This window comes from Erythrolamprus reginae, chromosome 3, assembly GCF_031021105.1.
Source record: "Erythrolamprus reginae isolate rEryReg1 chromosome 3, rEryReg1.hap1, whole genome shotgun sequence".
Taxonomy (NCBI): domain Eukaryota; kingdom Metazoa; phylum Chordata; class Lepidosauria; order Squamata; family Dipsadidae; genus Erythrolamprus; species Erythrolamprus reginae.
In genome coordinates this window covers 86,015,007-86,032,964 of record NC_091952.1, presented here as the reverse complement: position 1 = coordinate 86,032,964, position 17,958 = coordinate 86,015,007, and positions in this window count along the sequence as shown.

Sequence of the window (17,958 nt, the reverse complement as noted above, 5' to 3'; positions counted from 1 at the left end):
AACTAGAGTTCATAAAGCCTTGTTTACACAGACTTGTGGCAGGATATACACTGCAATGAGTAGAAATGATGTGAACTGATGTGCAGAATAAAAAGATTTGCAGTTGATAAGTATGTTATAGTTATATAATCACCTTTGACTAGTTAAAATCTTTTGAAACCATTTTTAAAGCTTTTGTAGAATTCAACTTAAAAGTTTAATATTTGGACTTTTATGGTCTAGATAGCAATGCTGCCTTTGAAATTCCATATTTGTTAAATACATAATGTATTTGAAAGAATTAAGTAAATGGAGTTACAGGAAAATAAAGGAAAGAGATTAAATTAATTAATTCATGTAATATTTGGAGTAATTTGAATGGCCTGTTTCTGAAACAAGTAGAAGATTATTTTAAAGCAGTCATGAACTGTTTTATTTATTTAATCTATACTATATGTTGCCCATCTCACTGTCAAGTAATTGTATACAATGTAATTTTTTAAATATATATACTGTATACAGTATATACATTGGACACCTATAGCAGTGGTAAACAGTCTTGTGATTTTCAGTAATACAGTACACGATTTCTGAAAACTGACCATTTAAAAAAAAATTGGGCAAGGAAACTAAATTAAAATTAAAAGTGTTATCCCTAAAATAGACTCTTAAAATTCCTTAAAATGACCCCACTACAGCCTTGCTTATTTTATAGCCCTTCATCCTGCTTGTATTTAGCGTGAACTTGAATTGCCATCACCCTTGTAAATAATATTCAGTATTATCATCGTGCTATTAGATTGAATTGAAAAAATAATTGAAATGATTTGGACTTTGTCTCACTACTGATTAGATATTTTTAGGATTTTCAGCTTGTTTTAATAATAGTTGCTGCCTGTCAAGGACACTTGACTATACAGTACTTCTTGGCTCTATCAATAAATAGCACTGAACTGACACTTAGCTCGTCATTGTGGGTTATTGATATATTTTGTTTACTAGCACCTTTTTATTTTATAACACGCAAAAAATGATAAGTCATTTTCCTGAAATATGGCGGCACTATCACAATCAGTCCTCTTTGGGGGCAGAGAATGATTGCATCTTATCTAGAGACTCTTAAACTATATACCACTAAAACGCTCATTGTCATAACTTTTACCTGGTTGAAAAAGTGCATCATGAGGCAACAGTTTTTGAACCAGATACATTAAATGGGCTAATATACAAAGTGTAACCAAAACCTGGGATCCATGACTTTTGAGTGAAATTTGGGGAGGTTGTGGCTGTTTCAATGCTACTGGCTTCTGTTGGGTTGCTGCTGCAGTTACATGATCATTTTAAATATTCTAGAAAAGAAACATTAGGACAGGGGACGGAAGGCACTCTGGTGCTCTTATGTACGCCCCTTACTGACCTCTTAGGAATCAGGAGAAGTCAACAGTGGATAATCCAAGGGTAAAGGTCTGGGGGTTAGGTGATGATACTACAGAGTCTGATAGTGAGTTCCATACATCAACTACTTGGTTATTAAAGTCATATTTCCTGCAGTCGAATTTACAGAGGTTTACTTTAAGTTTAAGTTCTGTGCAGTTTCCCAGTGAATTTCACAATCTCCCTCATTCACTGTAATGATGAATTGATTCATCATGTAGCTCCTAAAAAGCAATAACCTTAAGGTGCATGGAGGAAAACCTGGATATTTTTTGTGGATTTATGCCCTTGTCCTCTGCTGACAAATACGCATGTGCATCTAAATCCCACCTTTGTTTAAAAACTCAAGGTAATACATAGAGTTCTATATTATTATTTTTCTTCATAACCTTGTGAAGTAAATTGGACAGAAATTCATGTAGTGAGCAGCTATGACTACAGATGGAATAGAAACTGGATCTCTCTGATGTCAATCAAATACATTGGCTTCTATAGCTTAGTCATTGTCCACCTTATTCATTTTTCAATTGCTTCCTATTCTGAAACTGATTGGTCTCTCCTTCAGCTACTAGAGAAAAGGTAGACCTGTCCTGCCTAAGTGGTCACGTGTTCCCATTTTTAAGCTATTTCTGACAGCTTTGTACAATTCAGTGGAAAAGCTGACAGGGATTCTAAACTGTTCTGAGTTGACAATAGTAATGTACAGTGATCTCTCGGTTAGCGCGGGGGTTACGTTCCAAGACCTCCCGCGCTAACCGATTTCCGCGTTATACTGGATGCGGAAGTAAAAACCACCATCTGCGCATGTGCGCCATTTTTTTCATGGCCGCACATGCGCAGATGGTGGAGTTTGCGTGTGGGCGGCGGGGAAGACCAAGGGAAAGTTCCTTCAGCCGCCCAACAGCTGATCTGCTCCGCAGCGCGGAAGCAGCGAGGAGCCGAAGATGGGGTAAAGGCAAAGGGGAAACCCCATCTTCGGCTCCTCGCTGCTGCCGCGCTGCGGAGCGGATCAGGTGTTGGGCGGCTGAAGGAACCTTCCCTTGGTCTTCCCGCTGCCCAGGCAAAGGGGAATCCCCAAGATCGCTTGCCGCTTGCCGCTTTGCAGCTTGGAGCCTTGCTTCGCCTCCTTCGCTGCAATAGGCAAGCGGCAAGCGATCTTGAGAAAGAGAGAGAAAGGAGGGCGACTTGCCAGTCCACGCCCCCCTGGATGAACAGCCTCGCATGGCCCCAGCGCCGGGCTCCGCTGTTGCCTCCGCCCCCATTTGGCTCTGCAGCTGAGAGGCCTTCCCGGCAGAGCCCTCCCCAACAGCTCCCGCCGCCAGCGCAAAAAAGAAAAGAAAAAAAAAATCCCCAAAAGAGGCAGGCACAAAGCGGGGGCACAAGGGGAGCTGCCCGGCAGAGGTTGCTTTTTTTCTTCTCGTGGGCAAGTGGAGGGGGGGAGAGAGAAGGGAGGAAGAGAGTGTGAGAGAGGAAGAAAGAGAGAGAGAAATGATAGAAAAAAGGGGAGAAAAAAGAGAAATGAGAAAATGATTGAAGCATAGTGACAGGAAAGAAAGAGAAAGAGACAGAGAAGTGACTCTTGGTGATGACGTATGACGTCATCGGGTGGGAAAAACCGTGGTATAGCAAAAAAACCGTGGAGTATTTTTTAATTAATATTTTGTGAAAAACCATGTTGTAGCGTTTCGCACTAATCGAGACCGTGCTAATCGAGGGATCACTGTACAACATTGTGCTTAAAAACAAATAAAATAAAAATAAAATAAAACATTGTCAGCATAATTGCACCATAAAGAAAGAGATGTTTTAGTGATATAATCAAGAGGTGACCCCAAATGTTGGGAAGTGGCAAGGAGGAAGTGAGATGAAGAACTACAGACCAATTTCACTATGCGGCGTCCCATGCAAAGTCATGGAATCAATTATAAACAAATCAATTACTCTCCATCTAGAAACTAATAATTTGATCTCTAACAAACAATTTGGTTTCAGAAAAAAACTATCCTGCAACCTGCAGCTCCTCCACTGCAAAAATATATGGACAACTCATCTAGATCAAGGGAAATCTACAGATGCAATTTATATCGACTTCTGCAAAGCCTTTGATTCATTGGTCCACGACAAACTACTCCTAAAACTCAAATCCTATGGCATCTCAGGATCCCTCCACAGCTGGATTACAGCGTTCCTGTCAAACAGACAACAAGTGGTCAAAATAGGAAGCATCATATCCATCCTCGACCCAGTTAAAAGCGGTGTTCCCCAAGGTAGTGTACTGGGACCAACGCTCTTCATTCTCTACATCAATGACCTTTGCAATTACATCACAAGCAACTTTGTCCTCTTTGCCGACGATGTAAAACTCTTCAACACCACCGATAACACAACTACTCTCCAAAAAGACCTGAACTTTGTTTCTGAGTGATCTAACACATGGCAACTCCAAATCTCAACTAGCAAATGCTCTGTCCTACACATTGGGAAAAAGAATCTGAACTCCAAATACGAACTGAATAATCAAATTATCACAGATAATCCCCACTCGGTTAAAGACCTCGGTATACTAATAACAAAAGATTTAAGTGCCAAAGCTCACTGCAACAACATATCCAAGAAGGCTTCAAGAGTTGTAAACCTAATCCTACGTAGCTTCTGCTCTGGCAATCTCACACTACTTACCAGAGCTTACAAAACTTTTGCCAGACCCATCCTCGAATACAGCTCATCTGTTTGGAACCCATATCGCATCTCAGACATTAACACCCTTGAAAATATCCAAAAATACTTCACCAGAAGAGCTCTTCACTCCTCCACTTGAAATAGAATACCCTACGAGACTAGACTTTCAATCCTGGGCCTAGAAAGCTTAGAACTAAGACGCCTTAAACAAGATCTAAGTATTGCCCACAAGATCATATGCTGCAACGTCCTGCCTGTCGGCGACTACTTCAGCTTCAACCACAACAACACAAGTGCACACAACAGATTTAAACTTAATATTAACTGCTCCAAACTTGACTGTAAAAAATATGACTTCAGTAACCGAGTTGTCGAAGCGTGGAACTCATTACCGGACTCCATAGTGTCATCCCCAAACCCCCAACACTTTACCCTTAGATTATCCATGGTTGACCTATCCAGAATCCTAAGAGGTCAGTAAGGGGCAAGTACAAGTGCACTAGAGTGCCTTCCATCCCCTGTCCTATTGCTCTCCTATATCTCCTATACCTTTCTTCTATACAACTATATCTCTTCTATTCTTTCATTGATATGTTCTATTCCTATATCTTCTTTTCTATTCTTTCTTAGATATATTTTACTATGAGTATCTCTTCTATAACCTTCATCATGTATTTTACTGTGTGTGTGTGTGTGTGTGTGTGTGTGTGTGTGTGTGTGTATGTATGTATGTATGTATATATATATATATATATATATATATATATATATATATATATATATATATATATGATTTCACCGAAACGTCGCATAAACATGCAAAATATTACACAGGGCAAAACCCGAACTCAGAACAATCTACATATATATATATGTATATATGTATGTATATATATATATATATATATATATATGTTTTTCTTATGTCGGATCACCCTGGTATATTTAAGGAACGTCACAGCTCCTTTTTGCCTCTAGGCCCAACCCAGGACCACTACAAGGCAGTTAATATATTTATAGCCGACAACTATATTCTGTATGTGTTATATATATATATATATATGTCACATGTTTAAGCTGAATTTGAAAATATATATATACACACACACATACACACACACACACTAAAACCCTCATTGTGTATTGGACAAAATAAATAAATAAATAAAATAAAATGTAGGATGAAAGGGTTGCACTTCTCCAAAATTACAAGGCAAGATACAGAATGAGAAGGCATGAAAAGATTGAAGAGAAAAGAAAAAAATCAACTTGAAAATAGCTGGCAAACATTAATTATTGTGAGAGTTCTTCAACATGACAACACCACTTTCAACACCTCAACAGAGAAAGAGCAAGGCAAAATGTATAACTTGCACAATATTTTTGATATTGGTGCTATAGCCAAAATCTGCCCTTATTGTGTATTTCTGATTTCTGGGGGAAAGAAAAGCCAGTTTCTGCTGTATGAAGGAGAAGGCAATTTGCAACCTCTACCTATTGAATGCTCAAATTTGTGGGAATAATATTGTAAATTAGTTCAAGAAGAACATTAGATAGTATAACTGCCTCTTCCAAAATGGTATCCTTTGGTGCCAAAGAAATCTTTCCAATGAGCAACAGATTGAATCCTATGATTATTCAAGGGCAAATCCAACATTGTATCAATGCAGCATTTACTTCCTGTTTCTGGAAAAAAAGTGCTTGTGTGGAAAATAGATTTGATTAACAACCATGACATTCACTTAAAGACTTTGGCATTTGCTTAATGGCCATTGTAAAAAATTGTTGTAAGTTTGGAACCAGTCATGTGATGCCTCGTCATAATTCCAAACTGAATTATGTTGTAAATCAAGGATTACATGTGCATAAACTAAATTAAAATGTTAATAAAAGTTTTTGTTTTTTCCATTTATATTTCAACAGTGTTTATTAGGCTTCCTATCATAATATTTTTTACTTTTGAAATGTTGAAATGGGTTGTTGGGGTAGTTAGTTATTGGTTATTCACTGGTCTCTTTGCTGGTTTTATAATAGCATCTCATGTTAAAGGGCTTCTTAGTGTACGGAATTTCAGCTAAAGTGCAAGAGTATTCATTTTAATAAGCTCCTAGAAACAATTTGGATGTTTAAAATAAAGGATAACTACATTACTTCCATTTCTTTAATATTTCTCTTGTATTACAATTGAGAATAGAACAATTAAGATTCAAATTTTCAGTTATTTCAAAGAAAGAAATCCCACAGAATATATTCTAAAAAGGAAGTTATTAACTTCCTTAGGAGGTATAAAGAGTCTGGAAGTATAGCTGATAGGGAGGTATATAAAATGAGACAGAAGGAGGCGAAACAGATAATATATGCTGCTAAAGCCTCAAAAGAGGAAGAAATTGCCAAATCTGTAAAGAAGGGGGATAAAACCTTCTTCAGATATATTAATGATAAGAAGAAGAAAAACTGCGGCATCACGAAGCTTAGTACCGGGAATAATACATGCATTAATGGGAATAAGGAGATCGCTGACCATTTCAATAGCTACTTCTGTTCAGTTTTCTCAAAAGACACCTTACAAAATAATACTATAGAGGGATATAGCATTGCTTCCAGCTGTACGGATTCAGCTCCAGTGATCTTAGAAGCCGATGTCTTAGAAGAACTTGAACGATTAAAGATAAATAAGGCAATGGGTCCAGATGGCATCCACCCCAGAGTTCTTAAAGAACTCAGATCTGTCATTGCTACCCCCCTGACTGATTTGTTTAACCAATCCTTGTTAACAGGAGAAGATCCTGAGGATTGGAGAATGGCCAGTGTTGTGCCTATTCACAAGAAGGGCAGTAGAGAAGAAGCTGGTAACTACAGGCCAGTTAGCTTGACATCAGTTGTAGTTAAAATGATGGAGACTCTACTCAAAAAGAGGATAAATCAGCACATAAAAAACAATAACTTATTAGACCCAAATCAGCATGGCTTTACTGAAGGCAAATCATGTCAGACTAATCTCATTGATTTCTTTGACTATGTCACAAAGGTGTTGGATGAAGGTGGTGCCGTGGATATTGCCTACCTGGACTTCAGCAAAGCCTTTGATACGGTTCCACATAAAGAGCTGATAGATAAATTAGTGAAGATTGGACTTAATCCCTGGATAGTTCAATGGATTTGCAGCTGGCTGAAGCGTAGACATCAGAGAGTTATTGTTAATGGTGAGTATTCTGAGCAGAGTCAGGTTACAAGCGGTGTGCCACAAGGATTTGTTCTGGGTCCTATTTTTAATATATTTGTGAGTGACATAGGGGAAGGTTTGGTAGGGAAGGTTTGCCTATTTGCCGATGACTCTAAAGTGTGCAATAGGGTTGATATTCCTGGAGGCGTCTGTAATATGGTAAATGATTTAGCTTTACTAGATAAATGGTCTAAGCAATGGAAACTGCAGTTTAATGTTTCCAAATGTAAAATAATGCACTTGGGGAAAAGGAATCCTCAATCTGAGTATTGTATTGGCAGTTCAGTGTTGGCAAATACTTCAAAAGAAAAGGATTTAGGGGTAGTGATTTCTGACAGTCTCAAAATGGGTGAACAGTGCAGTCAGGCGGTAGGGAAAGCAAGTAGGATGCTTGGCTGCATAGCTAGAGGTATAACAAGCAGGAAGAGGGAGATTATGATCCCACTATATAGAATGCTGGTGAGACCACATTTGGAATACTGTGTTCAGTTCTGGAGACCTCACCTACAAAAAGATATTGACAAAATTGAACGGGTCCAAAGACGGGCTACAAGAATGGTGGAAGGTCTTAAGCATAAAACGTATCAGGAAAGACTTAATGAACTCAATCTGTATAGTCTGGAGGACAGAAGGAAAAGGGGGGACATGATCGAAACATTTAAATATATTAAAGGGTTAAATAAGGTCCAGGAGGGAAGTGTTTTTAATAGGAAAGTGAACACAAGAACAAGGGGACACAATCTGAAGTTAGTTGGGGGAAAGATCAAAAGCAACACGAGAAAATATTATTTTACTGAAAGAGTAGTAGATCCTTGGAACAAACTTCCAGCAGATGTGGTAGATAAATCCACAGTAACTGAATTTAAACATGCCTGGGATAAACATATATCCATCCTAAGATAAAATACAGAAAATAGTATAAGGGCAGACTAGATGGACCATGAGGTCTTTTTCTGCCGTCAGACTTCTATGTTTCTATGTTTCTAACTTAGGCTTCCTCCACTATGCAGTAAATAATAGTTGAATAGTTGGCCAACAATTATGTGATCAGCAAGATAATATGGGCTTTTAATGAAAATAATACATGGATGGAAATATGATATAGAAAAGGCAACATTCAAAAACTAAAAGGAAAATTTTACTCTGCTGCTAGCTTGCTAAAAAATAACTCTAATGAGAGGCCTTTCAAAGTGACAAGATTTTATCAGCATTCTGTTCATTTAAACTTAATAGATTTTCCTTCTGTTGAACTAGAAGAGCAATATTATCATGAATAGTTGCTGGTTGATTTTATTTGTGTTTTGGATTTGTATAAGTAATTGAACAGATCTTAAGTTTCACAATATTCTGAACCGATTTAATTTATTTATTTTTCATTTGTACTCATACAGAATGCATACATTTAATTTAAACCTGAGCACAGTGTTCGATATATCCTATTTAGTGCTTCTGCTATAATAAAACCATATATTTTAACATATTTCAAGTCTGTGTGTCCATTGAATAACTATAATCCAGTACACACCAGTTTGAAATTTATTGTAGCTTTTTTGTAGACAGTAGAATTGTAAATTAAAAAGGAATTCACAAGTAAATAAACATGTCGTGGAATTGGGAAGCGCATTAAAAATATGATTTTTGATTACGGCTTCATGTGATAATAACCTTTTTAGGTTTTAAACAAATGAGGTCATTGGCTTAGTCTTCAAAGACCAGAGATGAGGGTAAGATGTAATGGGTGGAAGCTTATTAAAAAGAGATTCAACCTAGATACAAGGAGAAATTTTCTGACAGAACAATTAGTCAATGAAATAGCTTGCCTCCCAGAGTTGGTGGGTGTTTTATCCCTGGAGTTATTAAAAACAGATGGGATAACCATTTAACTGGGATGATGTAAGCTCTTGCCTTGATCAGGAAGTTGGACTAGAAGATCTTCAATGTCCCTTCTAGTGCTATGGTTCTATAGTCTAATTGACATGATGCCATTAATTGCAACAGGAATTGACTGACTCGTTGTCACTGACATCATGGGCTGAGAGAGAGAGAGAGACTGGTCCAAAGTCACCTAGTTGGCTTTCATGCCTAAGAAGAAAGTAGAACTCACAGTCTACTGGTTTCTAGGCCATCATCTTAACCACTGAACCAAACTGATTCTCCTTCTATGGCTTAATACAGTGCTAAGCTTACATTTATTCATAAAGTCTATTTATTTAGCAAATTTATTTCCTGCCCACTTCTAATTGGCTTTAGGAGCCAAAAGTATAGTTCTATAAATGCTAAAAACTATATAGGAGTGGTGTGGTGGACTAGTGGTGAAGACACTTGCCTCCCACTCAGAAAGTTGAGAATTTGATCCTAAGTAGTGGCAGTTGTTTGTGGAGTGTACAGAGAAAATATCTGCTGTGAACTCCAGATAGGCATCAAGAAGGGATCTGACCAGTAAATGCTCAGTTTCATTTAATTTCCCCAATTCTATCCCAAGGGGTTACAGGACCATTAAAAGGAAAATGTAAAAATGATATGTGTAAACATTAAAAGGCCTGCAGCAAAAAGTTCCTGAAGTCGTCTGTTAAATTATAACGAGGATAGTTTTAATTCCAGCACCAGTTTTCTGCCTAATAAAGATTTCATATAAAAAAACTTTTAGAAATTCAGTAAGCATGCAAATTGGAAAAACTTTTACAAATTGCTCAGTTGAATAGCTAAGAAAAGATAAATAATGCCCACTTTTGTAGAAATTCATCATCATATGGATTCTGGTTTTTTTTCTTCATCCTTTTTGTTTTCTGCTGGTGGTGTTCTGTGCAGTAAAATGCAAAACAATTAACTGAGGCATAAAACTAGTTGATAATGTAATGCATGGGTCTTCAAACTACAGCCCAAGGGCCACATGCGGCCTACCAAAGCCATTAATCTGGCTCGTGCAGGACCGGCTCGCCTCGCCCTGCCCACCATTTGGCTGAGTGCAGGAGTTACTTTTGTGAGTCCAACGGGCTGGAATTGAAAGGGAAGGCCAACGATTTTGGCCTGTAGAGATGTTTTTGAGCAGGGAAGGGCTGCCCGGCAATGGCGCTACCAGTGCACTACCGGTGGCAGGTGCGGGTGTGTTTGACGGGCGTGTGGGTCAGCATGAGATGGAAGCAAAATACATGAGATGGATGCATGCACGGAAGCAAAATATGCTGAAAATTGGTAGAATCTCACGCACGAGAACATCCTTGCATGAGATTTGGCTCCCTGTGCATGCGCAGAAGCCGAATCTCACACCCACCCGCCAGGTAGCTGGAGCTGCACATGCAACTCCATTTTTCCAACCGCAACTAAGCCTCTGGTGGTACCGGCTGTAGCGCAATACTGTTCTTGAGGCAGAGGAGGTGAAAAACAGAGCATGCAGATGCCCCAGGAGGCCAAAAAAGGGGAGAAAATGGCCTGGTTTTGGCCAAACAATGGCCCATTTTTGCCTCTTTTTTACTTGCAAGATGTTGCTAGAGGCAGGAGAGCTGAAAACCTGGCCACACAGATACTCAGGAGGCCAGAAAGAGATTGAGTCCTCCCCTGCCTCCAAAAGATAAAGAGAGAGAGACAGAGGGAGGGAGGGAGAGAGAAAGAAAGAGACGGAGGGAGGGAGGGAGAGAGAGAGACAGCGGGAGGGAGAGAGAAAGAGAGAGACAGAGGGAGGGAGGGAGAGAGAAAGAGAGAGAGAGACAGAGGGAGGGAGGGAGGGAGAAAGAGACAGAGGGAGGGAGAAAGAAAGAGGGAGAGACAGAAGGAGGGAGGGAGAGAGAAAGAAAGAGGGAGATACAGAGGGAGGGAGGGAGAGAGAAAGAGAGGGAAAGACAGAGGGAGGGAGGGAGAAAGAAAGAGAGAGAGACAGAGGGAGGGAGAGAGAAAGAAAGAAAGAGGGAGAGACAGAGGGAGGGAGGGAGAGAGAAAGAAAGAGACAGAGGGAGGGAGGGAGAGAGAAAGAAAGAAAGGGAGAGACAGAGGGAGGGAGGGAGGGAGAGAGAAACAAAGAGAGAGACAGGGAGGGAGGGAGAAAGAAAGAGGGAGAGACAGAGAGAGAGAGAGACAGAGGGAGGAGAGGCAGATTTCTCAAGCTTGGGGCGGAGAAGAATTGCTGCAAAACTTGAGTTTTCTGAAGTGGACCACTAGACTCCAGAACAACTGAAAAAATGATCTAGTAAAAAAAAAAGGCAAGTCAAAAACAAATAAAACACCCCCATGAGCAAAGCAAATTAAAGTTTCATTTGTGGGCATTATTAAATGCACAGTTCTGTTAAATTGGCCACGTCCACCTACTCACATGGCCTAGCCACACCCACCCAGCCGGTCCAGCCTCCCAACAATCTGAGGGACCGTGAATTGGCCCCTGTTTAAAAAGTTTGAGGACTCCTGATGTGTTAGGTCAGGAATAGGAGTAAAGGTGTGTCTACTTCAGCTCTGTATTTGTTCAGTGTGTTTGAATTACAATAGCCTGATCTGAACTGATAAGTTTTTCACAAAACAAAAAAGAGGAAGAAAGTGCTGGGACTCAGAATCTGAGGGAACATAGCCTTTGCTCCACTCTCTTTACACCCTACTGAGCTGTTGCATTGAGAGGGTGTGTAATTCTGCACTGTTGTCATCAGATGGCAGTTTTATCTGCTTTTTGCTGTTTTGCCCTACCTCTTCTGCTTACTCAGTCAGTAATCTGCCTGGTAGTACTGGAGCTGATTGCTCATTGTTGGCACTGCTGAAGCTGTCTCTGGGTCTGGCTGTCAGTCCCCTCTTCTGATTCCAAATCTGAGCCCACTATGAGCAAACTAGCACAAAAGTTAGCCTATGCCATGTGCATTAATAATTTTAAGTTGCACCTTGATTTTTTTTAAAGGACCGCTGATAGGTCTTATCAAATTTTGTTTGAAAATACCCTGAGTTATCAATAGCATAAGAAAAGTGTTTTCATATTTTCTGCCAATCATTAGTACTTTTCTAGATTTAATACAGGTAAGATCTGGTAGTCTTGGCTAATGAGGTTCCATTTCAAAATGGGTTCCACTGTATAGATTCCATTGCTTCAATAATTGACATATGTCTCCATAACCAGGGATGGGCTGCTGCCCGGACGGGGGGTGGGCAGTGGGGTCGCGAAAATGGAGCTCCACCCCAGAGCACCCAATTTGCACTGAAAGATGTTGAAAGAAAATGCAGGGCGGTCCTGCATAAGCCACACCCACAGTGTGGTAGTAAAAATTTTGGTACCCCTTCACTGTTTACAACCAAATATGGAGTATCTGAACCCAATCCAATTAATATGTTGTTGGTAGTAAAATGTCATTGTTTAAACTATTTAAGTACCCGAGTCTACGGAGAGGGGCGGCATACAAATCTAATAAATAAAATAATAATAGTAATAATATTAAATGCATGTTTTATAGTAAGTTTCACTGAATTGAATACCCATTACAAAATGTCATCAGAAACAAGTGGAATAGATCTAGCCCTATTTCACTTGAAAAACATGACTCTTGAAGAAACACACATAAAAAGGCCATTTGAATGACAGTGCTAACTAGCAAACATTCATTGACAATGTAAAAGGAAACAATAGTAATCAAGAGGGAATTCTCACTGAAGGCAAATCTTTTATAAACAATTTAAATATCATAAATCACAAATTGCTCTTTTGTGATTCAAAGCATAATGTGGGTGCCAGCCCCATTGGAAGATACATTGAACCAGATTGCAAATTATTTGCAGAAAATGAAGAACTGCCTTTGCTTACTTATTCTGAATTTTTGATGCAGTCATATAATGAAAATCTAGAGTTTAACTGTCACTGAAGTTGCTTTAGGTATCATAGCCTTTGTTGAAAACTGATAAATATAAAAAACATGGGAATCTTATGGTTATATTAGTTTGGGAAGGCAGCAATAATCACATCTTTAGAAAAAGTAAAAAAGAAACAATCTTCAGAAATAGGTGCATCTGTAGATGAGCCAATTTTCTGAAAATTATGTGGTTTCGTTGGTGTGGTGGTTAATAAGTTGACCTAGAAACCAGGAGTCTCTGAGTTCTAGCCCTGCCTTAGACATGAAAAACCAGCTGGATAACTTTGAGCCAATTACTCTAAGCCTCACAGGGTTGTTGTGGGGAAAATAGGGAGAAGACATATGAGTGTTAGGTATATTTGTAGCCTTGAGTTATGTATAAAGTAATAAAAATGGGATTTTAAAAAAATCAAATAAAACCAGTAATGCAAGATCTGTAGGAAGAAAATGTATATCAGTTATAACAGAAGAAATAATCAGAGAGAAGTTTATCTTCAGATATGATTCCTGAACTGGCATGTTTGTTATATAAAACTTGTTTCTTGGGATTATTTATTTATGCCTTTATAAATAATTTGCCTTAAATGCATTTAAGAAATATATCATGTTTATAAGTAAGTAGAAAATAACCATTAGAATATAAATCAGATATAATGTACTGTCTCTGGATATAAAACAATGGAATGTAATATAAAATGAGTCTTACTAATATAGATGAAAAAGTATTGTTCTCCAAGAAATATTTTTAAATATAAAAACTCTAAATTTAATTTTCTCTTTCATCATTCTGGGTACTTTCTTAATGGCATAAACTTTAATATTTTTACCTTGTTACAAAAAGCCAAGCAGTGAGGGGAAAAAAAGATGAGTTCGTTTTTTGTCATGGATCAGTATTTATTTATTTATTTATTTATTTATTTATTTATTTATTTATTTATTCTTTGTCCAATATACAATACATATGGAAGAGAATAGACATTAAGTAATATATATGAAGATAGAAAGTAAAAAAGAAGAGAAGTGGATGGGAGGGAGAGGATATATATGATATAAGAGATAAGGAGAGAATATATATGATAGATAGATAGATAGATAGATAGATAGATAGATAGATAGATAGATAGATAGATAGATAGATAAGGAGAGAATATGTATGATATTTAAGATAAGGGAAGACAATTGGACAGGGGACGATAGGCACATCAGTGCACTTATATACGCCCCTTACTGGCCTCTTAGGAACCTGGAGAGGTCAATCGTGGAGAGTCTAAGGGAGAAATGTTGAGGGTTGGGAGTTGACACTATTGAGTCCGGTAACGAGTTCCACGCTTCGACAACTCGATTGTTAAAGTCATATTTTTTTACAGTCAAGTTTGGAGCGGTTAATATTAAGTTTGAATCTGTTGAGTGCTCTTGTGTTGTTGCGGTTGAAGCTGAAGTAGTCTCCGACAGGCAGGACGTTGCAGCATATGATCTTGTGGGCAATACTTAAATCGTGTTTTAGGCGCCGCAGTTCTAAGCTTTCTAGACCCAGGATAGTTAGTCTATTTTCATAGGGTATTCTGTTTCGAGTGGAGGAGTGAAGGGCTCTTCTGGTGAAATATCTTTGGACATTTTCGAGAGTGTTGATGTCTGAGATGTGGGGTGGGTTCCAGACAGATGAGCTGTATTCGAGAATGGGTCTGGCATAGGTTTTGTAGGCTCTAGTCAGTAGTGTGAGATTGCCAGAGCAGAAGCTATGTAGGATCAGGTTAACAACTCTGGAAGCCTTTTTGTACACCTTCACAATAACATGAGCAGAGGCATCACATGTCATAAGAAACCAGCACTCAAAATTTATTGTATTTTTATTTATTGTATTTATATGCCACATAATCCAAAGTGGACTCAGAATTGCCTGGGCTATTGCATTTTGCACCAGTTGAAGTTTCTGCATATTCTTTAACGGTAGCCTCAAGTTTTGACCATTTTTAAAAAATTTTTGATCAATTGATAAAAGTGAAATATACAATACAGTATACATTGTATTTTAAGCAAAACTAGAATAATGACAGGGAAAAATTACATGCAAAATGACCTCCATGCAATGTCTGTGTCAAATTAATATAATACTACACAGGGCCGCCGATAGACGGGTATTACTGGGACTGCTGTCCCGGGCCCGGGGAAAATTGGAAAATTGGGGGGCCCCGGGCCCCGGCGCCCCCCCAAAACTCCCCAACCCCGAAGAGAGCCTGAATAATGGGGGGGGCGGGCCCGGCGCTTCTCCTGCTGAGCCCAGTCTTCTCCCGGTGGCTTTCGACTCCTGCAAGGCTGGCCTCGGCTCCCCTTCCCTAAACCCCCGCCAGCCCCCTCCTTCCCTTCCCGCCCTGCCCTCCTTCCCCGAGGCGTCCCTTGCCCAGCTCTTCCGGCGAGGGTGGGCCTCCGCCCGCGCAGAAAGCATCCTCCCTCACACCCAGCGCCGGCCATGGGGGCTTCCGCCGCCGCCTTCCGCAAGGCCCCCAGAGGAGCTGCGTGGGTCTCCAGACTTCTCCTGGTGAGTCACCGCGGCAAGGATGCGGGCGAGGGAGAAAGGGGAACACGGCGCCTTGCGGTAGAGGGGTAGTTGGTTTGTGGGGAGCGGGGGAGGGAATTGTAAAAATCACAATTTCTTGCGTTGCTTTTTCTTTCTCTCTCTCTTTCTCTCTTGCTCTTTCATTCTTTTTTCTTTCTCTTGCTTTCTTTCTTCCTCTTTCTTTCTCTCCTTCCTTCCCTCCTTCCATTTCTTTCATTCCCCCTCTCTTTTTATTTCTCTTTCATTCTCTTTCTTTTTCTTTCTTTCTCTTTCTTGCTCTTTTTCTTTCTCTCTTTTACCTTCCCTTCCTCTATTTCTTCTTTTCTTTCTCCTTCCTACCTTCTTCCCTCCCTCCCTTCCTTCAGTCCTTCCTCTCTTACTCTCCCCTTTCATAAGTTTCCTTCCTTCCTTCCTTCCTCTGTTCCTGTCCCTTCCCCCTTTCTTTCTTTCTTTCTTTCTTTCTTTCCCTCCCTCCATTTCTTGCTTTCCTTCTCCTTTCTCCCTTCTTTCCTCCCTCACTCCCTTCTTTCACTCCTTCCTCTCTTACTCTCCCCTTTCACACCTTTCCTTGCTTTTTTGCACCCTTCCTCTGTTCCTGTTCCTTCCCTCCCTCCTTCCTTCCCACCCTCCGTCCATTCATTCACCCATTCCTCTCTTGATCGCCCCTTTTACAATTCCTTCCTTCCGATGTGGGCCCGGGCCGGCAGAGTAGTTTGCTTTTGCACCCCGTCTCGAGCTCCCTTGGTGCCAACCCGGCCCTCCCCACTTCAGAGAGAGGGGGGAGAAAGAGAGAAAGAGAAAGAGAAAGAGAAAGAGAAAGAGAGAGATAAAAAGAGAAAGAGAGAGGGAGGGAGGGAGAGAAAGAGATAGAAAGAGACAAAGAGAGGGGGAGAGAAAGAGAGAAAGGGAGATAAAAGAGAAAAAAGAAAGAAAGAGAGATAAAAAGAGGAAGAGAAAGAAAGAGGGGGAGGGAGAGAAAGAGAAATTAAGAGAGAAGGGGAGAGAGGGAGAGAAAGAGGTAGAGAAAGTGAAAGAGAGAGGGAGGGAGAGAAAGAGATAGAGAAAGAGAGAGGTTGGGAGAGAGAAAAAAGAGAGAAAGAGATATAAAGAGAGAGAGAAAGGGAGATAAAAAGAGAAAAAGAGAGAGAAAGGGAGAGAAAAAGAGAAAAAGAAAGAAAAGTAGAGAGAGAAAGAGAGACAAAAAGAGAAAGAGAGGGAGAGAAAGAGAGAGAGAGAGATAGAAAAGCAGGTGGGGGGGCACACCTATTTTGCCAGCCCTCGGATGGGCCATAGGGATCCAGTGTATGTGGAGGGAGAGGTCCCCAGCTTCTGTTCTTCAGAGTGGAAGCCAAAGCCCACGCATGGGTTATGCAGAGTGCCAGTGTTTGGGGCAGGGTGGGGGTCTTCCTTAACCCCCATTTCTTTGGTGGGGCTAAGAGGCCTGCCCAGCAGGGCTGATGTGTTGCGGAAGGTCTTGTTGAGGGAGACCAGTGGAGCCCCCCCCCGCTCCCATCCCCAGGGAAGGGGGTTCTGGCATCACTGCCACTGGCTTTGGAAAGAAGCCCCCGGCCTCTTCAGGGGGTGGAGGGAGGGGTCCGTAGCACAGGGCTGGACAATGGCTGAAGACAGTTGACTGCAGCTTTCAGAATTCCTCAGCCAGGAATATGAAGAAGACAGTTTGAAAATTTAAAAGGGAAGGAAGGAAGGAAGGAAGGAGGGAGAGAAGGAAGGAGGGAGGGAAAAGAAAAAGAAGAGAAAAAAGGAAAGAAAGAAAAAGAAGAAAGAAAGAAAGAAAGAAAGAAAGAAAGAAAGAGGAAGGAAGGAAGGAAGGAAGGAAGGGGAAAAAACCAAAAGAGAAAAAAAAGAAAAGGGGAAGGAAGGAAGGAAGGAAGGAAGGAAGGAAGAAGGGAGGGGGCCCCCAGACACTTAGGCTGTATGGGGCCCCAAAATTCCTGATGGCGGCCCTGATACTACATGATATTTCATATTAAGCCCCAAGTGTGAGTTACACTTCTTAAAGAGTTCCTAAGGAAGATGGTCTATTTTATGTGTTAGCAATATATTACAGATTAACTTCAAAATGCAGCATCGATGTATGAGAGCAAATCTAATTTACAAAGAGATTCAGTTTCATAGTCTCCCCTTTTATTTAGAAGATGGAATGAAAGGCAGATAGAACTTGCAAATATGAAATTACTGTAACAATAGTAATAACATTTCTGGAGTAGATTCTAAGTCCCTGCAATAATAACCAAGAGGGAAAGAATGCAAATAAAGGC